Source organism: Tympanuchus pallidicinctus, unplaced genomic scaffold (assembly GCF_026119805.1).
Source record: "Tympanuchus pallidicinctus isolate F22 unplaced genomic scaffold, pur_lepc_1.0 scaffold24, whole genome shotgun sequence".
In the NCBI taxonomy this organism is placed as follows: domain Eukaryota; kingdom Metazoa; phylum Chordata; class Aves; order Galliformes; family Phasianidae; genus Tympanuchus; species Tympanuchus pallidicinctus.
Window position 1 is genome coordinate 1,757,900 of NW_026294741.1, and position 25,283 is coordinate 1,783,182.

At 47.5% G+C, this 25,283-nt stretch overlaps 1 protein-coding gene across 9 annotated transcripts in view; it reads right to left on the reverse strand.

The window, feature by feature from the left end:
• Positions 1-722: 722 nt before the first annotated feature.
• Positions 723-25,283, reverse strand: part of MRM1 (mitochondrial rRNA methyltransferase 1) — a 40,965-nt gene continuing 16,404 nt past the window's right edge. For 4 of the 9 annotated variants that reach the window (XR_008208111.1, XR_008208108.1, XR_008208103.1 and 1 more), the window contains 4 exons: positions 14,085-14,229; positions 8,687-8,764; positions 6,761-6,894; positions 723-5,027 (listed from right to left, as the gene is read on the reverse strand). The gene's annotated coding sequence lies outside the window, so the exon portion shown is untranslated. Of the gene's footprint in view, positions 5,028-6,760; positions 6,895-8,686; positions 8,765-14,084; positions 14,230-15,523; positions 15,714-25,283 lie in introns of all 9 variants that reach the window. The other 5 variants (XR_008208109.1, XR_008208104.1, XR_008208110.1 and 2 more) reach the window with 4 other exon arrangements.

Here is a 25,283-nt window from a genome sequence, read left to right on the forward strand (position 1 = left end):
TCCATTTGGAAAAGCACTGTTGACAATGAATTACTTGGGATTGTCTGCAATTAGAATCGCACAACCTCGTCTTCAAGTAGCGGGCTGTGTGCATCATGGAGGGCTTCCTTTAACTATTCCATTTTTACAGCCTGTACATAAGTAGAATAATGTCTACAGCTAGGGTTTCTTAGTGCAAGCACAATCAAAGCTGATAGCAATTACAAAAGTATGTATTACACTTGTTTTTAACACTAAGCTTAAGAATACAGCAGCACTTTTTATATATATTTACTCGGATGACTGAGATGGCGGTGGTAGAGCAGGGCTTCTCTCCAGCCAGAATCAGGGACAGCATCCCACCCTCCCACCTCATCAGGCACAGAACAAGTTGTTCCTGGACCAACTGCTCCACTGCTGCCTGTCAGGAGGAAAGCTCCAGGGAATCAGAGATGATGTCCAGGTAGCAACAGCATGAAGGAGAAATGAAGGAGTGGGTTGGCAGATCAACACGGATTTCGTATTTACCGTCCAGCCCAGTTACCGTAGGCTGTGCCTACAGTTGTGCACTTGATTTAGTTTACAGGCACTGCTTTGGCCTTGGGTAACTTGACCCAACATCTTTTATGTTACCTCAGAGAAGGAATCATAAACTGAGCAAAATCCACCCCATTAACTCCAACGCAGGCTTTGATCAAATCGAGAGCTAACTGGAAAGCAGATTTCATTAAAAACAAACAAAGCAAGATGTGCATTTAATTTTTAATCCTTTTTCTAGCAACTGCACCATAGAAAGGCGGAGGCTTACAACAGCAGGGCATTTGTACACAAAATACGATAATCCCAAGGCACGCTAACGGCATCCACGGAGTTGGTAAGAGGGGAGCAAGGATGTTTTAAAAACTATAAAATGAGGAGAATTACTGTTGATTATGGAGCAGCGAAGAAACTCCACAGCTGTGAGTGACAAACACAGCAAATGCTACAGGGAGTCCTTCTGGAAAAGGAAAAAAGGGGAACGTTTCATCATGCAGAAAAATATCCCAGGAAAAAAGGATGGAGGTGACACTTGTGTGGCTGCTACCAACCGTGGGCTTCATTCTGCCCCCAGCTGCACACACGCAGCCCATCACCAGGTAGGATTTCTCAGTTTCTACAGCAAATGCAAGCGTACACCTAAGGGCAGATTTTAACTTCCTCTCTCAAACGATACACAGCAAATGGAGATGGGCTCCCATGGCAGCAAACAACTGCACGGCCACTTTGCTCTACAGGAAACACACCGTATGCATGGCAGTCAGCAGAACCTTTTTACTTCTTCCTGGATGTGCTGTGCAACCAGATGCAGATATATACACTTGCATGCATTGCTTCTACCACATAACCCAGCCTGGGATATCCCATTCCCAACACCTGAGTACCTCCACAGCTCTTCATGGGTGCAAAACCTCCAGGACTGCATCAGTGAAAGCGGAACAGAACTCGCGCTGCCTGCAAGGCCCATCTATTCATCTCCACCCACAAGACTCCCTCGCACCACTGCATGCTTTTTATACTTCATTAAAGCAAATCGCTGATGTTCTTCAGTAGAAAAACATCTCTGGAAAGGATGCAAAGAGCGGCAAGAATTCGGCTCGGGAAGGAGATCTATTTTCATCTTACATTTACAGTTGCTTGTGCATATCTATATATCCATCTGTACCCCTATCTTCATAAAAACCTAACTGCAACAAAATAAATGATAATAATTCTGCGGTTTCTGTTTCCTCTCTTCCCCACCAGAAAGCTGGCAATAAAACAACAAGCTCTCTAAAACAGGCATTACCAACCCAGGCCATGCAAACAAACACTTCACCGTTTTATAATCTCACATGTCGAATGAACATCATCGTTCCCTTCGGTGCCTTAAAATATCAGGTCCATAAAATTACTAAAAGGCAGAGCAGCAGTGCTGCCTAACACGCAGCCCACGGGAAGGCTGACAGTGCCCCATCATCTTCACTCGTTGGCAGCTTTGAATGCCCATGGCAGCGCTGGTTAGGTGAAGTGCTCACAGAGCACTGTGTGAACACAGTGGGATCCTGGGGATGCAGATGGGTGCAGCTGGCTCCCTGCCCTTCTGCAGGGCAGAGGATGCCAACACTGATCCTAACTCAGCGGCAGAGGGACACCGGATACGGGCATTAAGGTACTACTCCTTTACACAGCGTGGTCAGCCCACTGCTGTAGATGGTTTTAAATAACACTGTGCACTGTGTGATGGATGTTGACAAAACAAAATAACCCTATAATTAAAAAAGACCCAAACCCTGAACCGACGTCGCCAATGAAAGATACAGAAATGAAAACACGAGCCTGGCTGCTACGGGCTCTCCGTGGTCCAGATTTACAACAAACCTATAACTCTGCAGCCTAATAAGATCAAGTTGCTGGCAAAAGGGGGAGGGGAGAGGAAAGCAAGCCTGCGCTTTGCGGAGGGGAGGAAGGAGGCCGGTGAAAATGCTGATATTTACTTAGCATAAGCGCTGGGCTTGTACAGCGCTCCGTCACGGCGCAGCCCGAAGCTCCGCGCACACAACAGCTGAGGGCACGTGCGCAACGTTCTGCAGCAGCCCGAACAGAGCGCGCAGCGCTGCGAGCCGCGCGGTGCTCCCGGCCTCGGCTTGGGCTCCCGTCGCGAGGCCGTGCGGTGCTGCCCGAGAACCGCGGTTCCTCTCAGACAAAGGATTTCTCACAATGCTTTACCTCGGGATCCCCAGGACTCCTTTGCAAACATGTTTACGTGGGGCCGTAACTTATCTACTTTTACAGACGTTCGCGCATCTGTGCGGCGCGCAACACCGCCCCGTCGGGGAGCGTCCCTTCAGGCGTTGGAGCAAAGCCGACGCGCCAGGATCCCCCCCGCCTCAGGGCCGCCCCCCGCCGGGAGCAGAACGCCCCGCCCCGCTGCCCTCGGAGCGCCCACCCGCGCCGCACCTACCGTCGGGATCCGCCGCGAACGGCCGCGTCGGTTTAACGAGGTGTGCAGCAGCCTCTAGCGGCGGAGGGCGGGCGCTGCGGGAGCCGCGGCGGGTCGGGGGGCTCCGTCGAGGCGAGCGGCGCTGAGGCAGCCCGGCTCCCCGCAACCGCTTCCCACAGCGCCAGGCGCGCGCGTGGCTGCACGGCGCCTCGTGCGCGGAGCGCAGCGCGCGACTCGAGCAATGCACGAGGCGGAACCTGAGCGCTTTGCTGCTGCGGCCGTCGGGGAGCAGCCCTGCAGCGAGCATGCCCTGCTTCCGAGGGGACGCGTTCCGTCGTCTTTTCCTCGCTTCCTTCTGTTTGAGGTCTGACGCGGGCCGGGCAGCCCTCAAGCAGCAGGAGCTCTGCTGTGCTGGAGAACCTCCCTCCTCATCCCCTCTTTATATTGCAGACCCCCAGCTGAGCTCTGATGAAGGCCCCCACATAACCCCGTCGTGGCCATCACCTGATGGCACTTTGTGAGGGGTTTCATCCGACGGGGTGGGGTTTGTGTGTGCAAAAGTGGATCCAGGCTGCCGCGTTCCTCTGCTGTAGAAGGGCAGGCGGCTTTCCTGAAACAAAGACACGAGGACACGCAGTGAGCAGAGCCCGCAGATCCTTCCTGTCAGCCCCCGTTGCTGACTGTGAGCAACACGATGAGTGATTTAATTCTGGTTGGACATCGGATGAATGCCCATTAAGGGGAGACCCACAGTGAGGCTGTTACCCCTCCGAAAAAAGAAAAACCAAAAAAAAACCTCCCCTTTCAGATAAGCAAGTTGGCAGGTCTGATTCACCGTGTTTGACAACGGCCATCTAATTTGCACTCACCTACTGCAGGGAAGATTGGAGAGCTGTTAATTAGAGCTCCCTAGCACATGTTGCAGAAGCACAGCTGCTGGCCTTGGGTTGGACCCACCCTGCAGGTTCCCCAGCCAGGCCAGGTGCCCTCGGCTCCTGCAGGGTTTGTTCCCTTCCTCATGCCTCTTCTGTACCTCAGTTACATTCATTCTGTAACCCCCCCCTCGGTGCCTACAGATCCCCCCACAGACTCCCCAACCTCCCCGCTCACAGCCAGGGCAACAGAAACCAAAGCATCCTCAGAGCAGCTGTGTGCACCACCAGCTCAGAGCTCCACCAGGCACTTCCATGTCCCACACTCATCACTTCCTCTCCATGTTATCTTGACTGTATTACACCCAACCTTCGCTGCCACTGCACAAGTTGTATCTCTTGGCTCCCCCCGGCTCATGATTTGCACAAACTCCTCACAAACCCTCCGTCAGTTTTCTCCTGTTACTGGTCCGGCTTCCAATTTCTGAATCTTTGATGGTTCCCCTTAATTACATTCATAACTTCTACTTCTCTACTGCAGTCCCAGATGATGATGCACATCGGCCACTCAGCCACACGAGGAACCTTCTGCCCCACCAATTTTAATTCCTGGAAAGCCCTCCTCAGACCTCTGGACATGACACTTGCAGGAACCTCTCCATTACTGGTCTTCAAAGAGGTTCTCATTTCCCGCAACAGTTTTTCCTGCTTTCTGCTGACTCAGGTGAAAATCCTGAGAGAGGGCTGACATGGACCACATGCTTTCAGGGTCTTTCAATGCTCTAATTTCTCCATCACCTCTGCTCAGTTTCCTTCAATATTTCTTCTTTATGCAAAAGGAAATTTATCTTTCATTCTGGCACCTGCCCTGCCATCTGCCTTTGTGAACACGAAGGAAAACTGTCACTGAATTTTTTTTTTTTTAAACAATGTCCATCAATAAATAACCCTCAGCAGCTTTTAGAGTCTTTCCATCGCTGATCTATTATTCCTTTGGCCCATGCAACATTTCTTATTATTTATTATAACCTTTTTCACTGTCTTCCCTCCATTTCCCACCACCGCTTGTCTTGTCAACTCTTTTACTCCTTGGTTCGTTCTGCATTTGCAGCTTCAGGACCCAGTATTATCACATCCTTGTTCACACAGGCAGGGCTGCAGGAGCTCCCAGGAAGGCAACACACCACTTAAGAGGGAGAATTCAAAGGGTGGCAGAACTAAAAAAAAAAAAAATACAATGGAATTACAAGTATATGGCAATTACAAGTATATGACACATAAGAGGGAGGGCAGCAAAGACCTTGTGCTGATTGTGAATATCGCTGACCGTTTCACACCAAGCCTATGTATCCCACTTTAATTCATGCATTCCCTCTTTAAACCGACCCTCAGATATTTCCCCTTCTTTCCGTTTTATTCTGATTTGAAAATCCGTTGAACTTTCCACTGCTTTTTCCCAACCAGAAAAAAAAAAATTCTCAACTCCCTTTCCTGAAACTCAGTTTATTTTTAGTGACAGTGGTCACCAACTGCAGAAAGGGAGGGCTGTTGGTTGTTTTATTGCCAGTCTTTTCAATGCTGTTCTCACCCACAGGTCCATGTGGGTCATCTCTGGCTGTTAATAGTTGCATCCACCTTAACTCCTACAAGAGCAAGTGCAAAAAAGCCAGAGTCCTGTGGGTCAAAGCAGAATTGTTCCTTATATACAGGGAGCACATTTAACTGTCGTGCAGTTCCTGCCCGTTTTTGTGTCCCTGTTATTAATTGGTTTCCCTACTCATCCCCACTGCTATACTCACCCCAGCTCCAGCCTGGGTGCTCCATGGGACAAGGGAACCAATAAAAAGGCATTTGTGAAAATGACCGTTTCAGGGGAGATAAAATATCATTACGTGAAATGGATTTGCTGGCACTCCTCACCAAATTTAGCACCTATTAAATTATAGAAACCATTATTCCTCTTACCCAGAAAAGTCTGAAACTTTCTCTAAAAGACGTATTTTATTATTTTAAGTGAGGCTTAAGTGTATTTTTTCCTTGTGATAAATTTCCACAATATGAATTTTCTTAGAGATACAACAGTCTTGTTCGACTGAGTTTATTGCTCAAATAGGACAACAGCACTCCCTTCTTACACTGAAGGAATATTTCCCCTCTGAAACGAGGTGTTTGGAATGTAGGTAGCTGGGTTTTCACGTGGCAAGCCTTTAAGCAGCAAATATTGTCGCTGCTTAACCATACGAAATGATACAGATTCTTTTATTAACAGGGCAAGTGCTGAAGAACATCAAGTGCTTTTATGAAAAAAAAAGAAAAAAAATCATAGAATCATAGAAAGGACCACAATGATCATCTAGTTTCAATCCCCCCTGCTGTGTGCAGGTCACCAACCAGCAGCCCAGGCTGCCCAGAGCCACATCCAGCCTGGCCCTGAATGCCTCCAGGGATGGGGCATCCACAGCCTCCTTGGGCAACCTGTGAACAGTGCATAAAAACAGTGCTGTGCTTCCCAAGCACAACATAAGTAAACTCTGTCCCTGTGCTCTACCACAACATTTGCTAAGCTCTGACTTCTCACCAGCCTTGTATGCTGTACCAGCATGGACGGTCCATGCAGGATGGGCTGAACGGAGTTGTAGGAAAGAGCCTTTTTTCCTCAGGTGTGCTTTGGGAGGACGGGAGGCTGAAGGAACAGAAGTGTTGTCTGAGTCTCTAATCAAATTTCTCCCGGCTGGCTGTGAGAGGCCAAACTAATTAAACAGAACATCAACCCACTGAGGGAGTCAGGCGTGGGGAAAACATTGCCTGGAGAAAACAGAGTGGGTTGGAAAAGCAGGTGCCTCACAAAGGATGGAAGTGTGACCTTGCAGGACAGAACTGAAATGTGCTCATGGGAATACTTTGTGTAGGTGCCTACAGAGGTTTGGAGCAGATGTTGCCATATTCTTACATGCAGGAGGCAAATGAGGAGCAGAAAGATGAGAAAGACCGGTCCCATTTGATCACCGAGCATAGCAAGAGTGGAAGAGAGTGAATGCACCTCTGCAAACAGTTTTTTTCCTCTTCCTTTTTAACATGAAGAAACTTCGAAACACCTGCAGCGGGAAACAAAAGGTTAATTAAAAAGAACCCCAGTCTTTGCACTAAACTGATTGCTGGGACTCCTGCCAGCCTGGGAAGGTTAAAGAGCTCAAGCATGCGTGGGCTGTGGGGGGAATGGCTAAAATTTACAGCCAGCTCCCTGGAAAGTCACAGTTCAGCTGTTCTCCCGGAGCAGGTGCTCATGGGAGCGGGCCTGTCCCTTTCAAAGCGTGAAGATTGATGAAGCCTTCGCTCTCACCAACTGTAAATATACAACCAGCCTTGTCAGAGCAGGTTTGTAACATCACTTGCTGACAGCAAGAAATTTTTTTTAACCTCCTAAACACACACACACACACGCTTACCCCACACAGACTCACACACACACAAGTGCTACAAAAATAAAAATAGGCTTTTCCCAGGAAACACAGAAAGGCAATAAATAAAATGATGGGAAAGGCATTTATGTTTTCCCTGCCCGGAGAGGCAATAGACAGAGGACATGCACGGGGTGATTTCATCCTGTCCTGGAAAACAAGCAACATCTTCCTTGGGCTGTGCAGTTTATGGCCAAGTCCTGCGCGGGGCTCAGGCACTGCACAAGAGCCAACACCGCAGCCTGGTGGGCTTAAATCACTGCAGCACTGTGCTGCCAGCCGCCCTCCGTGGAGATGGAGAACAAGCAATTGTAAGAGAAGATACTGCTAAAATAACCATTTTACACTGCCCTGGTGTCTACTTGCTGAGGACTTCATAACGTGCTACAGATAGAAATTACTTATTCTTTGCAGCCCCACAGGAGGATCTTTAGAAAGTTGGACACAAACGTGCTTAGATTGGGATTTTCAAAGTTTTTTGGAGCATCCCTCTGAGCCTGGGGAACCACACAGACTGTGAATGGGCTTCAGTGACTGAACTCCTTGGATGATTGGAAGCAGAATTAGTATTCGTGTATGAGTTTATTGTCCTGCCCCAGAATTCATTTTTAGCATTGCAGTCGCCTGAACTAAAATAATTCCGCAGCGCCCTTTTCTCTTTTCTTTCCCAAGGAAATTCCTTCTGTGTTATCATTTTCTCTACAGCAAAATTTCAGGCTAATAGAAAACGTTGAGCAGGTTTCTTTTGTTTGGCATTGCCTTAGCAGAGTGGAGGGATTACACTGGTTGCTTTAGGAAACATCAGCTCAGTCTGTCTGCCAGCAAATTCTACCTCGGAAATTCATCAGCTTTTGTTTGGTGAGGATTTTGCCCGTTTGGTGGGGCACTGGCTTTTGGATTTGCTCCACTGCTTCTGTTCTGTTACTTCCTTCTGCTTGTATTAATAGAATAGCACACGACTCCCTGCTCCTCAGACTCCATGATCTATCCCACTGTGCTTTCAGGCAAAAACAGGCCTCCAATGCTTTGCTCACACTTTCAAAAAGCCTTGTTATCCCTTTCTATGAGACAAAGAAGTTTCTACGTCTCCAACGTGAAGCTCCAACAGGCCTTGCTTGCACGTAGACCTGTCCACCATACATTTCATTTGCATTTCTTTCGAGGTGCTTCAAGAATGAACACACCTTCAAAAACACCACGCAACTCGCTGTTTGCAAACTGCCACATTCTTCCTTTGCTCGTGTTACATCCGTCTCTCAAATTCTCCGCCTGACGTGGCTGTTAGAATTGCTAACGCTCTGTGATGAGGACTGCTGCTGTCATTTCGGCTGTGTTTACCCAGTGCCCCTCACAGCAGGGCTCCCCTCCCCACCACGGCCCCTCACACTACAGCATATGCTAATAAATAACAGGAGAACAAGATACTTCCCTCTTTGTGGCAGCAGAATTGTAACAATCCTGATGAATACGCCAAGGACTGGGAATGTTTCCAGAAGCTGTAAGGGAAGAAGCAGTAATTTATTGCAGGTGCTAAAAATACATCATATACCTGTGAATACAGGTGACCATCACTTGCTCAGGCAACCAGTGCTGTCCTTGGAGAGGGAAGACCACGAAGGTCTCTTTCCACTGTAGAGCAAACAGCAAAGTCCTCCCCAAGTTCTGGGGGGCAGGAACTGACACATGCTTGCATTTTACTCCACAACAGAGATGAAAAGCAAAGGTGGCCTGAAATACAATTAAACGTTCTAATGATTAAATAATATCCTATTTGGGTTTCTGGATGAATCCAAAATGTTGTAAGTAATTTTTTCTGTCAGGTTCATTATTACCCTTACACTTCATACAACATTGCCACATTCCTCCTGTTTAATTTTGCTCATCCCTTCAGCAAAGTCCCCGCTCTGATACATCCCTGGTTATGTGCCTGATCCTGCCCCATCTCTGTCTCCCCTGCACCCACTGGCACTCTCTGCCACTCCACAGCCACCGAAGCAGAAGGGCTGGGGCTCTGCCCTCCAGGGCAGCCAGGTGCTGGGGGGCACAGACCCCTTTGCACATGTGTATAAATGGAATCAGCTGTCCTGCTGTCAGAGCTCCCCAAGCTTCCAGGGCTCCTGATCAAGCCGCATTCCCTGAGTTATTCACGGATGCTTTCTCAGGAGCCTAAATGGATCAAGGTTTTTTTATGGCTAATAGGGCAGCTCCAGTTTCCGTCAGCTGAGGACGAGGCCAAACAACTTGCTTTCATTAGCTCATTTATTTTTGCCAAGAGGGCAGGCAAGGCATCCCATCCCATCCCCCATGAAACTCCCAATTCAGACTTTGCATGGCAAAGAGGAGGAACCCAAAGCAGCAAGCATGCCCGCTCAGCTCCAGTTCTCCCAGCCCTCCCACCCCACCCAGGGAAACATGCAGCATTACAAACTCTGGCAGCTGGGAGCATCTGATTATTTGTATGGAAATTTGCTCCAAGTTGAGAAGTGGATCAATGACTATTTCTCAAGCTGGCTCCATTTTGAGAACCAAAATTGACTTCTGGAGAAGCTGCTTGATTTCCCAGCTCTCCCCCACCAGAAAACAGATTATTGCATAGGGCAGGGGTGATATAATTCAACTCCAAATAGGTTTGGGGCCTATTAGACCCAAATATAAAACTCACCGAGGCTCCAAGGAAAAGAGAATTGCTCCGTGCTTTACTCTTCCTTGCCAGGCCCTTACTCCTGTCTCTGTTTGGTGTAAATCCATTTGCTTATATTCAGCACTCCACACAGATGGAAATGGCAGCTCAGGACATAACACAGGAGAGGCTCATTTCGAGCAATTTAGTTCTCCTCCTTTCCCAGCTCCCCAGTTTGCCCTATTTCCATTACCCAGCCGCGCCACCTCTGCTGTCTATATAGCATCACTGTCTGCCCACATCTCTCCTTGTTCTTTTTTTTTGCCCTTGAAAATACTTTTCTTCTACCTTCAGGCCTTTCCCTTCTGTGTCCCACGCCTCTGGGTACACCCACCGCACACCCCGTCAGCAGCCTCCCTTCCCCTGCCCAGGAACTGTGGGTGCTCTTTTGTCACTGTGTTTAAATCTGAAGAAATTCGGTTCACCTTTCACTACGTAGCCTCACCCCTCATACCATTCGGAGTGAGCTTTAATTGAACATTCTGATTATAAGAGGCCGCGTGGTGTTGAAGCCTTCTTTTCACAGCTGAGAGATGTGCCAAACACACATAGAGCTCGCCCTGCTCAGCCTGGGACAAGCAGCACCTTTCCAATCTGTCCTCAAAGGTGAAATGATGACTTTCCCTTCTTCCTCCCTTCCCTCTCAGCCTGGCCTCTCCCAGGATCAGGATCAGCCTGCAGAACACGTTGTGCTGCAGGAGCTGTTTGCTCTCGCCACGGCTCTATGGAAGATTTATCTTGACCTGTGCCTCTCTCTGCTCCATCCCAGCCTAGGGCAGAGTCCCCCTTCCCGGAGCCAGGTGTAACAGCAATACCCTCCTTCCAATTTGTCACTTAAAGCACTCAGGGGCAGCAGAGGTAACACAGATCCATGCTGTTGATGCACGGTCCTGGCTGCAGGTTAGCACAGTGCAGTGCCTTCTGCTAGGCCTCCATAAAGAGGCTTTTAATTTAGCTCTAATAGGGAGGTGATTGTATGTTAAATAAATACTAATTGATTATTTAATATATATGCGTTGAGGGTTAACTGCTATGTAATGAGCTCCTCTCCATTAGTGGGGCTGCTAAACGTCAATTAATATGGGTTTTATAATCAATTGATATTTCACATGCCCTAACTTGCCTGTTTAGACTTAATGGGTCAGCATTTCTGAAGTGGCCAACGCCAATAGATTCTTTATAAAATGAAAACACATTTGTTGGCAGATGTAGCACAGAGTGGAAAGTCACGGAACTACGAAAAGCTCAGCCAACCAGCTCTGCAGAGCTGGGCACGGTGGGGCCAGTCTGCCTGATACCAAGAGCTGCACATGGCAGAACGCTCTGCAGAGGGGAGCGGGACGCAGCCACCCTTCAGGTCCCACATAAGCTGCTCTTACTGCCCATTTGCACCTGGATGCGTGCTGGAGATGTGAGAGGCAGCACCCCCATTTGGAATGGACTGTCAGATGGCTTGTAGGGACAAGATCTTCAAGAATGACAAGGGGATTTGAACACATGGCTTCCATTTATTTTCATCAGCATCACGTCTGCGTCTCCCAGCTGCCTTTTTGAATGTCTAGCGGCTTAGATTTTACTCTCTTTGCCTCTTCTCCCCAAACACATACAAATAAATTACATGCAAGCTGTTTCTGGTATAGGCCAGGGAGAAAACAAGGAAGTTTCTAATGAAAGGAATGATCATAATTCATTTATGACCATTATCGAACACTATTTCTTCTCTAATTTCCTTATTGGCAGTTTTCCTGATGCGGCAGGGTTTCACTCAGCTTGCCAAAAACTCAGGCTGGAGGAGAAAGCACACAGAACGACCTGTGAGCATCACTTTGGGTTTGCCCCCATCTCCGTAAACTCATTCTGGTATGCAACAGCACTCAGTAAAGGGAACCTGATCGCTCTTGCTGTTGTGCAAAGCAGCTCATCTCACCTACCCTGGAAAAAGGCCAGTTCCCACAAACTGCCTCACAGCCCAAAGCCTGGGTGAGACAAGGTGTTCATCTCCCACACACGGTAGGTTTTGTAAAACCCACGGATGTTTTAAGTGATAAAAGACAGTGACCAAGCAGGGAAATGCAGGGCAGCACCTTCTCTTACTGCATCTGTACGGCGCTAAGACAATGGGGCTTAAAGCATCATTGCAGCCTTCAGGCAGTGTTATGATGCAGATAATAAAGATGAAGAAAGAACAAAGAGGAATGTGTGGCCAGCCCATGGTTTGAAGTCTCCAGGCTGATTTATGTCATCTGAGGATCTGGCCCAGTTAAATCTAATTTTAACATCCTTGACAAATTCGCTTTAACGGCAAACTGTCAAAAGGGAACCTTTTCTCCTCCCCTCATCCTTCCATCTCCATGAGCTGTTCCCTGTGACAACGCTGTTCTCGAGCTGTAATTGGCAGTATCATTCCATTATCACTTATTCTTTAGGCCTGAGGATTTCATTCCTTGCAATTTTCCTGTTGTACAAATTCACGTCTATTATTTTACCACACGTGCATGCATCCATTCCCTGTGTGTGCGCTGCGTGCCTGTGTGTGTCAGGGCAGGAAAACAGTGCTTCAATCTGAAAGGGCCATTGTCTTATAGGCCATCTGAAGGAAGCAAAAGAGCTAATTACTGGTGACAGGTAGTTATGATTCTATGACTTGCAGTAGGAGGTGTCTGGCACCCTCAGCAAACAGTCTAAATTCTCCTTATAAGCATTTTAAATGGACGATTATCCTAATGAACTTAATAGCATCGCTATCCAAGGACAGCATCAACTCATTGCCATCCTATATTTTCCAGAAATAGCTTCTCTTTAAACAGTGTGCCCCTGCTTTGAACAGTAATGGTTTTTAAAAGTGTCTTAGCACACAAAAGCAAAATCTTTTTTGAAACAGGGTGGAATTGGTTGGTGATTATCACTGAAAAGCTGGCAGCCACCAGCTAACCTTCTAACAATGAAATATGGGAATTTACCTTCATGCTTCAATGCTTGCTATTCAGCTGTCTACCAGGGTCTAAATCAATGATTCTACACCCTCCACTCAAGGTTTCTCTTTCAAATGCTGCAGATATGACCTTAAGTTCATCATCTAAACAATGCAGTTCACGTTTAATTTCATTAATCTAAGATCTTCCATAAAATTGCAATATGGCACCATACCTTTCAAGTACCTTCATTAAAATCCATGTTATTTCTAAATCCTATGCATATCTATGAGGTCATACGGTGTTTTATTAGAATGGATTTTTGAAAGGCTCAGCTCTTTTATCACCAATTGTCATAAGGTAGTTTACAATAAATTAAAAAAGAAACAAAAGAACCCCCCCACACGATCTCATTCCTACCACTTAGGTGGTAAACAGATCTCCCATTTCTGAAAGTTACCCCCTTTCCTAATTTTTACCCTCTTTCTGAGGATTTAACAATTGCAGGAAAGAGAAGGAAATTTTGAAACCCTCCTGACTCATGAATTTCTGCTACTTGCTGTGCCCAGTGCAGCTCCCTTGCTGAAATGTGTCCATTCAGATCCAAGGGCCATTATTTTCAAGCTTTGTCCCTATGTGTCTACGTGGCACCATGTTTTCAAACCACACGCTGGATTTTTTACTGTTCTTGGAGTAATATACTGGCACAAACTCATTCTTCTGCCGCATTCCTTCCCCGACCTCTTGTCTATTTCACAGATTATTTGGTATTGTAATAGTACATTGCAGGGCTATTCAGGAGCAGGGACCTCCATGTTAACAGATGCCAAGAACACAAAGGACAGATCGTGCACCATGAACCCACAGACCTCAGCGCTCCCCATCCGCACAGCTACAAGATATTTCAGGGAAAGAGAGTTTCTTCTTGATGTTGTGCTTGCAGGGAGCATTAGCATCCCCACAGACACCAGAGGAAGGCACCACCTCTCTGTGTTCCACCTGCACACCTCACACAAACATCCAAACACCGAAATTTTTCCTCAAAAGTAAAGAGGACAACATCTGTACCCAAAGAAAACCAATATTCCATGCTACTTCCAGGCTCTGAAGCCAAATACTGAGCAGCCTGAAGCTGCCCCGTGTTCCTGCCCTCAGCTCTGGCACTGTTTAGGTTCCAGCAGCAGACAGCAATGCACCGCTGCAGATATGTCATTTGTGACCAACCTGCTGATGACTGCAGCTTCACCTTCCTTGGTCTGTCTATGGAAGGCCAGCCAGGCAGCAGCCCCACGCCTGCGGTGTAGCATCACTCTGAAGAAGCAATTACAGCGAGCGGAGCAAGGAACTAAAGACAGCTCACCTAAATGAACTGAGGGAAAAGTACATGAGAAAACAAGAAAATGTCTTCATCACTTTTCAGGCTTCAAATTGGAAAAACAGGAATCAATACAGCAGAACTTCATTTAATGGTGTGAAAAACAATCCGGCCCGCGACAGGCAGGAATCACTTATTGCCAAACAAACAGGCCAATTAGGCCAGGCAGGGCTGTGGGGTTCTTCAGGGTGTGGGGCTCTGGGGCACAGCCAGCACCATCCTTGGGCAGCTCAGGTTCTTCATGCATACAGAACGGCAGCACCAGCACTGCCATGCAGGGATTTCATTGCCTTTGCTGTCATTGCCACCGTCAGCATGTTAAACAGATTAATGGAAGTGATGGAGAGGGAGCATAAAACACCCCGCCTTCGCCCTGGGCCGAGTGCCACCAGAACAGAACGAGGCTGCAGCTGACATTTGCAGAAGTAACACTGCGTTATTAAAACAAATTTGGCACGAAGGGAAAACATGTTTGCTTTGCACATAATAACAGCTACGAGAGCATATTCAAAATCAAATATTTGCAAGGCAGAGCACAAGGGTTTTCTCCTCCCCTTCTCCTCCTCCTGGCCACCCAGAGCCGCTCCGTGTGCCACTGCATCTCATGGCCAGAGTTTTAGAAGTAAATGCAGAGCAGACACCAGGCCTGAGCTGCAAATCTAGCTTTGAATCGATATTTGTCTGAAAAAAATAAAAATAAAAAAAATCAAGCCAAACCATGTGGCACAGCCTCTGGATGCGTTCACACAAAACTGCTACGCACTGCAATTTTTCTCTTGCTTTTTTTTTTTTTTTTTCCCTTCTCCCGAAACATTGGTTGTATTTTCTCCCTTTATTTATTGGAGTGCTGAATGGATTATTTCAGCAATAAATCAGGCCCTTTCATTACATTTTTTAAGGTGTTGTCGCTGTTATGAAGTACAGCGTGCCATCAAAATTAAGCTCGGATTGCATTACCACCTATTTTACAGAGAGACAGAATTACTTGATGGATTTTTTCCAGCTCTCTAAGCACTGGGTGTCTTTCCTTCACAGAACAACCTGCTCCCCAGCTCCACAGGAATGTTCTCCTACAAGCTATGAACATTTCACCCAGCCTGTCTCAGATATCTTTGTGTTATGTTTTAGAATAGAGTGATGCTATTTCTTTTAGCCCAAACTAGCTGCTCATGCAACCAGAAGGAATTGTTAACAGGTGAGGCGATGCTAAAGCATCACCCTGTGCTTGGCTCCTCCTTGCATACAGAGTACACATCAGGAGTGGCTCTGTTGATGCCAGTGCAGTTACCTTAGAGCAAAATTGCCTACACAGAACTGCAGTGAGGCAGCCCTCAGCTTTGCTGCCTCCATGGCAGAGGGCACTGAGCAAGGAGCTGATTCCCAGGGTTGGTTCTAGATGGCATCCACTGAGCATGAGGAAGTTTTCCTCGCCCACTGCTAGCTTCCCCATGCAGCCCATTTCATTGCTCTTCCGTACCCTGCAAGGCACAAATAGCATTACTTGGGCTACATTTCCAAGGAAGTCGCTATCTAAGAGACTTGTGTATGTACATTCTCTTCTCTTTGGGCATAAGCCCAAAGTAATTCTGTATGAAGCTCTGCAAGCAATATGAGAACAGAACCCTGCATGCAGCAAGTGGGACAGGAGAGCCCTGCTGAGCCCCTACCCCAACCCCAACTTCTCCTCCACTAAGCATTCCACCTGCAAAGAGCATTAAAACACTGCTCTGTTAAAAGCATTGGAACTGAAGCATATGCCTGAAGTTGAGTTTCCATTTCCCTTAGACAGAAGGCACAGAGGAGAGCTGCATGTTGCAGGCACTGTACTGAGTGGCAGAGCGGGGCCAGGCAGGCCGGTGGCCACAGCTTTCAGGCACAGCTCAAATCCACGCCACCCTGCTGCTGGTTTTAAGCAGTAGGTGGCACTTCAGGAAAGTTTCTCCTAAATTTCCATAGCTTTGCTGTGCACAGTGCTTTTCTGCACTCCTATTCTGCACCATCCCTTTAAATTTGCAGTAACATTTTTTGCCAGCACTTAAAGAAACCAGAACGTCCCTGAAGAGATGAGCAAGCAATGCCTCACCTGCACGCGGCTCAGCCTCCGCTCAGGCTGCTCCTCCTCCCATCCCACCCGCACCGGCTGGGAGCAATCCAGGGAAATTAGTGGCATTACCCTCTGCGAGCCCGCCAGCACTTACGCTCCAATCTTCAGAAAAGTGACTGCAAATCTGCAGCCACGTCTGCCTATTGCTACAGAAGTCATTTTCGAAAACTAGCAGCTGCACATTACGTGCGACACTGAACGCCGCGTGCGTCCGTGACCGCTGCCGCATCCTGAGACAGCGCTGCACAGCCCTTCATTCGTCTTCCCCGACAGCAACCCGGGACTCAGATGTGATGTTTCACTGAGACCTTCCTCCCCCAGCACCTGCAGGTGCCCCGCTGGGGATGGCCGTGGGCCCAGGGGCACACAGCAGGATGCAGCCAGGACACTGCCCAAACTTTGGTCGCCCACTGCAGACGCAGAGCTGCTCAAGGAGTTAAATGTATTAAGCAATTTACAATTAATATAGAACTCATTCCAGAGATATCTACTAGAGAGTACAACAGGGCAATTAACCCACTAATACACTAGGCTATTACATCGCTATGTCTCTTATTTTAGCCTGAGGTGATTTGAAACGCATTGGATTAAAGGATATTACAGGAGATAGCATGAAAAATAGCTTAATGTAATGAGCCATCCCGTGATGTCTGCTATTAAAGATGATTTGCAGTTGAAAACTACAACATACAGTAGTTCAGCCATTTAGAAACATGAGTGTTTAACTCTTTTCTAGCCCCCGTCCCTTGGAGGGATCCATGCGAGAGCCCCTCCTCTCTCCCACCTCCTCAGCCTTTATCTGAGGATTATCAGATGCATTTTATTAAAGCACAACGGTGCCACTGGGAGACCAGTGCCTGAGGTTGATAGAAAACCAGCAATCTGCTAATAACTTTTAGAACTAGATGCTTGAGACAGTAAATAGGCCAAGGGAGGCTGTGTGACCGGCGAAGTGCTGGTGAAATGGGAGCATCGTGCGTTTCTGCCCTGCCATTGGGCCTGTGTGGCAAGACACCTCTGCACCCATGTGCCAATAGGGGACATCAAGCCATTTCCCAGACGCTGCCCCAGGGCAGCCGTGGGATGCCAGGCAGGCTGATGGCATGGGAGAGCCTCCTTCTAATGGAGGAACCTGTCACTGTCACCACGGTGTCAGCATCACCGCCCGGCCCCGCTCTCATAGCGCCCTTCTGCATCCCTGCAGTCCCAGGCGGCACAGAATCTGTCATGCCTTGTTTCCATCCAGAGGAAGGAGCAGTGTGGGAGAAGAGCAGGGGATGACCAGCTTTTTCTGACCTCTTCTCCTTCAATTTCGCTCCTTTCTTGGCAAGGAGGAGGCGGCCATCATGCTAGGTGGAACCGACAGACCCATCTCTGCATTGCTCCCCGCACACACAATAGCTGTGTCACTCAGCATCAGGAACGGGATGACGTGATGACGTGATGACGTGATGGCCCCAACCCAGGCAGCTCTCAGCCCTCCTACTGGGGCAGGAGGACTGGCAGGAGGCTGCCGGACCTCAAGGCCCAGTTATACAACTCAGGCTCTCCTCCCCAGCAGGGCCTGTATCCCCCCGCCCTGCACAGCACATCATAGCACAGCTTTGGAAACAGGACTGCAAATATCACACAACACAAAACCAGAGGAGAGAAGAACAAAGAACAGATATATAACATCATTTCAGTCAATCGGGACTCGTTCTAGACGAGACAGGGTTTTGCAGGACGATGTATTCCTGGCTGGTGTGATGCACATGGGCTGATTGCTGCCAGTACTTGAACGGAACAGCACAGGAAGGCGAAGGGGGAGTGGAGACAAGCAGGGGAGAAGGGTTGGTACAGAGGGATCTTTCCACAGGAAAACTCCCTTTTTGGAGGGTAGGAGGGATATTAGTTGGTAACAGCAAGAGCATAAATTTTTGCACTCCTATAAATCATTATTACTGGAACGTCCCTGAGGGGATGAGAAGAATGAATCAGTTACACACACACAGTGCCAAACTTTCTCTGTTTCCTTTTCTCTTTCAAGAAAACAAAAACCAAACACCACAAAACAGACAGGAGAAAGGTAGAGAGGGAAAGTAGAGAGAAAAAGAGAACAGCAGCAAAAAGAGGAGGAAAAGAAAGGGAAGAATGAGAAGAAGAGAATGAATGAACTTTGGAAGCAATTTATAATTCCTTTCACCTACATCATGAATTGAACATGCAAAAAAAAAAAAAAAAAAAAAAGGAGGGGGAGGGAAAATATTCCGCCCAGCATGCAGATTATCATTTGAAAAGATTCTGTTGCTATGTTTTTGTCCCTGGGTGATGAAAATGAAATTGTCTGATGTGTGCGCCGTGTTAGATTTACCTTTGCAGGGTTCACCCACAATCAGTAGAGAGGGGTCATGCCACAATATGTCATCTCACAGCTCCATCACACCAACTCCAATTTATACGAGGAGGTATTATGCATTTCAAAGGAGCCCCCTGCGCGTGGCTCTTGTTACTGATCTATATCACAGCTCAGCTGAGGGAAGATTAGTTCTGCTGCAAGGGCAACGAGACTTATTTGTTTATGATTATATCCTCCTTAAAGATGCACTATTCCCTTTTTTTAATGTCTAATTTAAAGTGTGCATTAAAAGGGGCTGGGGAGGGGTGGGAAGTAAAAGGTGAGAGAATTCTGCACTCTCCCACAAGGAAACCTAATAGTCTGAGTCTCCCATGCATCCTGCTCATTAAAAAAAAAAAAAAAAAGAGAGAAGAAAAACTCCATTTAAATGCAAATTTGAGTTTTAGCTGGGGACTCCCCCAAAAGCTTCTCTTGGAAGCACCAGGGAAATAGGATTCAGAAACCTAAAATGGCTGACGGCGGTTGCACACCACAGAAAGCGTTTCCTCCCTCCTGTGTCCCCATTCCTGCACAGCCCGACCTGCTCAGGTGCAGCAGCGCTCGTCACATCGCTGCTCCTCGGCCAGGCCCAGCAGTGCTGCCCTGCAGCTCCCACTCACTGTTGCTTTAATCAACATTCTCCCAGAAAGTCAATGTTTCCATCCCCGATAAAAGCTCTGAAGGGTTTAACGAGGCCGCCGAGCACAGCACAGCTGGGAAGCCTGCAAGCAAGGCTTCATTTTGGGGCTTCAGCTCACAGCATGCAGGCGGCCTTGAGAAACCAGTGGCTTGAGGAATGTCAGCTCAGCAGGGATGTAGATTTGTTGGACAGGACACGGAAGGAAGTGGGTTGGCACTGCATGGTCCCATCTGTGGCCCCGGGCACATGAGAGCATCCCACCTGGCTGCTCTCACCACTGCATCCTGCTGCTGTCACTTTGCTAGGACACCAAGCCCACGTATGAAAAGTCCTCCCTGTTTCCCCAAGGAAACTACAGCATTGTCCAACCCCGAGGACACTACAGCATTTTCAACACCAAGAGCTGCACCCACACTCAGACTCAAAGCATTAAACATTTTCTGCTTAAGTGCAAAATCTTTAACATATGGCTCATTAAGTTTCCTCAAACGCCAAACTATGGCTGGAGAAGGAAAACCCAAGATGCTGAGGGCTGGCTGCAGGCACCCCTAAACCCACAGCTCTCCTGCTCTGGGGGCACCGGCTTCCACCAAGCCAAGCCCAATGCATCACCAGCCCACAGCAGGCAGGACATCCTCCATTCTCCCTGCTCCCTTTCTCCTTCTTCTTTGTAAAACTGCACTCCTTCCACTCCTTTGAAAGCTCATCATAGGATGGGTGAAAACAATTAAATGAAATAGACTGGTAATACCCATGGGAAAACATTTTTCGATATGATATTACAATCTTGTTTCAAAATTGGATTTTGCCAAGAGGAAATACAGTTTATTATAAAACACATTTTCTTTTAATTTAATTATATAATCTTTGGCTTCAGAGAAGGGATGCTTAAATCAGACCCATTTAATTTTCAAGTGTATTCACCCATCACCTAGGGCAAATTGGTTTAAATTAGTAGGTGACTATATAAGTTCTAGATACACGTCAGACAAAAATTTATCTGTGAACTCTGTGTAAGAGTGCATCGACATCAGCAGCACAGCAGCTGAAATTACAGGGGAAGAAGAGCAGAGCACCTGAAGAGTGGTATAAACTCCGATTTCAGGGACAGGCACAACAACAACAAAAACCCCACAGATCTGGGATTTTTTTTATTATTATTTTTTTTTCTTTGTTAATGCTTTGCCAGATCAGTTCATCACACTGCATGTCTGCACTACGCCAATAAAAACTGATGACCTGCAGTTAGTTTCTACCAGGTGCATTAAATTCCCATAACGTGAACAGATCTTGCTAAGTCTACCATGGCCTCTCCTTCCGCAGAGATTACATTTCCAGCCTAATGACAGCAGCGGTTTGTTCAGGCGCTGCAGCCGCTGAACTCTCCCTCTGATCTGTCACAGTGACCCAAGGCACAGCGGCAAAGCGGCTCAGGATGGGCAGCACTGGGAGAGATGCTTTGAAAAAATCTCTTTTTATTCTGAGGGGTTTTTTTTTTTCCTCACCAAAAAAAATGCCTTTCCTGGAGTGGAAGGTGAGCCACTGGAGCAGCACGGGATGGGGCTGTGCCACCTGCCTCCAGCCACCCATCCTGCACCCTCCTGGGAGCCTCCAACTGTTCACAGACACAGATGTGACAAGAGTGATCCCCAGAATTCCTTCCTACACGCACACACTGCGCTCTGCACACATTGACACAGTCACAACTCCCACAGTCTGCGCTTCTCCACCGAGAATCACATGTAAAGAACAAACAGGGAAGCCCTCAGCAAAGCAAAAATGGTGCTGTGCAGTTGGGGCTGTGACAGCACCACCAATAAATAATTGGAAGGACTGAGGAGCCCAGCATCCCTGCACCATGCAATGGGCATCACAACAGCAGCACCAGCCCAGCATTTCACACTGCACCGACAGCAGAGCCAACACGCCCATCCAGTGGTAGGAAGAAAAAAACACAAGTGCCAACAACAATGATGCAACTTGGTTATTGCAGTTCTTGCACGAGTGCTTGCTTTTCAACAAGCACCAATGAAATGCATCTCGTGGTTCTTGCACCAGGCAGTGAGCACAGGTCTGCAAGAGGAGAAGCTCCCACTGCACCAGGAGCTTCTGGGTAGGTTTGTATACTATTCACAAACACGTATATATGATGCATATACACACATACATCAGTTTGTACTGAGATGAGCATGCATCACTGTAACATCAATGTGGGAAGTTCTGAAAAAGCAACCTGAATGACTCAAAAGCGCTGCTGGTGGTGCCACTGGTGTGGTTGGGCATGTTGGCCAATATGTGGCAATCACTCTGACAGGTGAATAAATACACACAACAACAAATGAACACTCATAATAACACATAAATGCACACGATTTCAACAGGTGTTGTTATCCACTCCTCTGGGTGCCTGGTGCCGGGGCAGCACTGGGTCCATCCAGACCCCATTGGAGCCCAATGGCTGTGAAACGTGCCATGCCAAGAGCTATGAAAAGATGTGACCTCAGCCAGGGCTGGTAAATAAACATTACAAGGGGCTGTTTCAGATCTTTGTAGTAGCAAATCTCAGCACTTAACTAGTAATGCAATAAGTCCTATCAAGAGCACGCTGAAAGGTGGAATAAATTTCCTGGAGAACAATGCTGGTGATGTATGCATATGACCAACGCACAATAAAACTGTAGAATGGGAGGAAAAAAATGCATACAGTCAATACAATAAAATCAGCACAAATATAGGCTGTGTAAGCAAATAAATCTAACAATCCAAATATTTTACAGCACGCTCACACACACAACATTTTTTCCCCCCCAAGAAATCTTTGGGCAAAAAAAAAAAAAAAAGAAAAAAAAATTCAACTGTTTTGCATCTTAGTGCATTGTAAAGGCATCAGAGGCTGTCTGCACAAATTACCATTCATCTAGGCGTTGTTGTGGAAATTTTCAAGGGATTTGCAGTAATTATATGACAAAATGCTTGCAAATCTCACTCATTGCTGAATAGAAACACACGGGTCAAAGATTGAACACTCTCAGCTTGGTAATTTGTAAATGTCAATCAGGCTGGGGGCCACGGGAGGCACACGGCGGAAGCGGTGAAAGGCAGCGCGATTCCGTAGCAACCAGAAAAAGCCTTTTCAGTGCCGATTATAAAAGGCACGGGATAGTTTTACTTTCCATCTTTTTTTTTTTCTTTTTCTTTTTTTTTTTCAACAAACTGATCACCTTGCGCCAAGAGGAGGAGGAGGAAGAGGGGGAGAGATGGGAGGAGGGAAGTAAAGAAAGGAAGGAAAAACAGTTTAAATAAAACCGCTGAGATTAAATTAACTGATACATACATTCGCAGAGGTAGATCGTTTGCACTGTAATAAATATGGACTCCTATCTTCCCTTCTCCAAGACAGCAAGGAAAGCAAAATAAAATTAAAAGATATAACAATAAAAATTATAAATGCATTGCGGTCTGGTGGACCAGCAGCCCATAATGAAGGCGGTCGGGGTGGGGAGCACACTGATGGTGCAGAGGCAAAACAGGTGAGGGAGGCACAGGGAGGGCTGGGTGCTGCAGGAAGCCAGCCCCATCTTCTCCCACTTTCCCCTGAGTGGGATTTGGCACAGGGCTGTCATCAGCTGTGCAAAGAAACGATGCCCGAGTCTTCCACTCAATCCCGAGGTCACATCCTTGGTGCCCCAGCTCCGCCAGCAGCACTAAGCAGCCAGGAAAGGGTCACCCACACACACACAGCTGCTGTGCCCACGGTTGCACCACTTCACATCCCCAGATGCAGTGGTGCTTTCTCTGCATCGTGCCCAACCAAAGGCAGCGAGGCTAAAGCATCCCACGTGCTGTGGGGTCAGCTGGAGGACGGTGGAAGAACGGGGGAACTCGACAGAATTTTTGTGGATAGCAAAACCCCGAGCTGCCAAAATGCACCTTCACCTTCCATGCAGGATCTCCTTCTACATAGGAGGAAATTGCTGGTTTCACAGCTTGGACAACGACGAGTCTCTCAACCCACCACAAAACCTGTGGTACAGCATGCTCCCCAGCACAGGAACACACAGCAGCACTGCAGCAGTGAGGGCTGCAGCCCCACTGAGAACCACAGCACGGCCGCCTGACCCCGATGCACTGCAGCCATACTGGAGCCATACTGCAGCCAGGCTCCCCGTGCCACCTTGGTGCCCCACAAGCTGCCCTCAGCCTACTTAAGGAATCCCAGATAAATTATGAAGTGCTATAAAAAGTATAATAAATTTGAGAAAAGCTGTTAAGTTATAAATACAACCAACACATGCAACATCACTCAGATGGCAGAAACTAGCTACAAAATAAAGTCATTTTAAGCCACTATTCCACAGGTTACCAAGTCTCTTCCTTTACAAATCACACTTCCCTTCATGGCAGCCCATCCCATTGCACACGTTTTCATGCCCATGAAATGCACACACATCCCTGTGTGTGGGACAAGGGACTCCATCTCTGCACCAGGAACTCTAAAGAACAAAGTTACCCCAAAGTCCCCAGTGCCAACTCACAAGCAGAGGCTCTGCAACAAGTTGCTGAGCATGAGCTGCGTCCCCTTCTTAAAGCACAGAGCATCTGCAGGACGAGAGGTTCTCAGAGTGTATTTCATGTTGCTCCCTCTGAATTTAAGGCCCTCTCTGCGTATCAAGCTCTGCAGAACAATTTCTTGCCTTTATTTACTCTCAAGGTCCTGTACGTTATGAATATTCATTGGAATAATTAAAAGGGCTGTTCACAGCCCATTGTGTTTACTGTTAGCCCCATAAAAAACAAACAGGTTAATGACGAGCTTTAATATGGGAATTTAATATCTTTCCACCTATATATCGGCTAAAAGTTTAGCCTCCCCTTTAAGCTTCATCAATTTACGGAGAATAAGGAGCCTCCATAAAAGCAGGCTGCAGCTGTAAGTCACACATACACACCTCTGCAGGTTTGTCGTTATAGTTCTGCTTTACTATTTATTTTATTTTCTTTGCTGAATTTCTCTTTTCAGTTTTGGTCACAGCAGTAGAGGGAGAAAGGCAGGGTGTGATGTGGGAGCACTGAGCTGCTTCACTGCTGGGCAGCGCTCTGATGGGCTGCACAGAGCTGAAAAGTGAAGTGCAAAGGGAGAGGGCAGCAAACACCACTGCTGGCTCACCTGCAGCACTTGGCACTGCTGTGGATGGAGCCTTCCACCGGGCCTCAAGCATTACAGAAACGTTGCTCTTAGAATCACCTGAAGTTTTATTGAATGCAGTGAAAACTCATTTCAGATGAGAATTAGCCCTGGGATGGATGACCACTGGGTGAAGTAGGGCTCAGCCATGCGAGCTAATGAACTCACAGATATCTGGCAGGGAAATGCAGGGTCTGGGAGTGCAGTGCCTTTCTACCCGGGGTGGGGAACAGGACAAACCATGGAGAAAACATCCCACTGAACAGCAGCATCACCACAGCTCTCACCTCCTCTTGGAGCACAGCTTAACCTCTTTCCACAGCCCAAGCAAAGCTGCACCATTTCCTGAACTGCTCAGAGGAGACAGAAGCTAGAAGCAGACCAGCAGACAGCCCGACACCAGGGAAACTGCCAGAGGAAACCACAGGTGTCCCCTCCTGCAGGGCTGTACAGAGGCATCCTCTCAAATGAACTGTTATCATCATTTACTGATGAGCACTCAAAAACAAAATCACAAAAGGGACAGACACCATTCCTTCAATACAATAGCAATCATCCAATCCATTCAGAAGGCATGGAGTAGGAAATCAAACAGAGGAAGGAGTTAATGTGCATTTCTGATGGCTACGAGCTGCTGCTCTCCTTACCTGCAGCACACGCAGGGAGCTGGGGGCTCCAAGGAGGAGCTCTGCTACATTTATAACCAGGAGCACCTGAGCACCTCCCTCTGAAGCTATTCCTG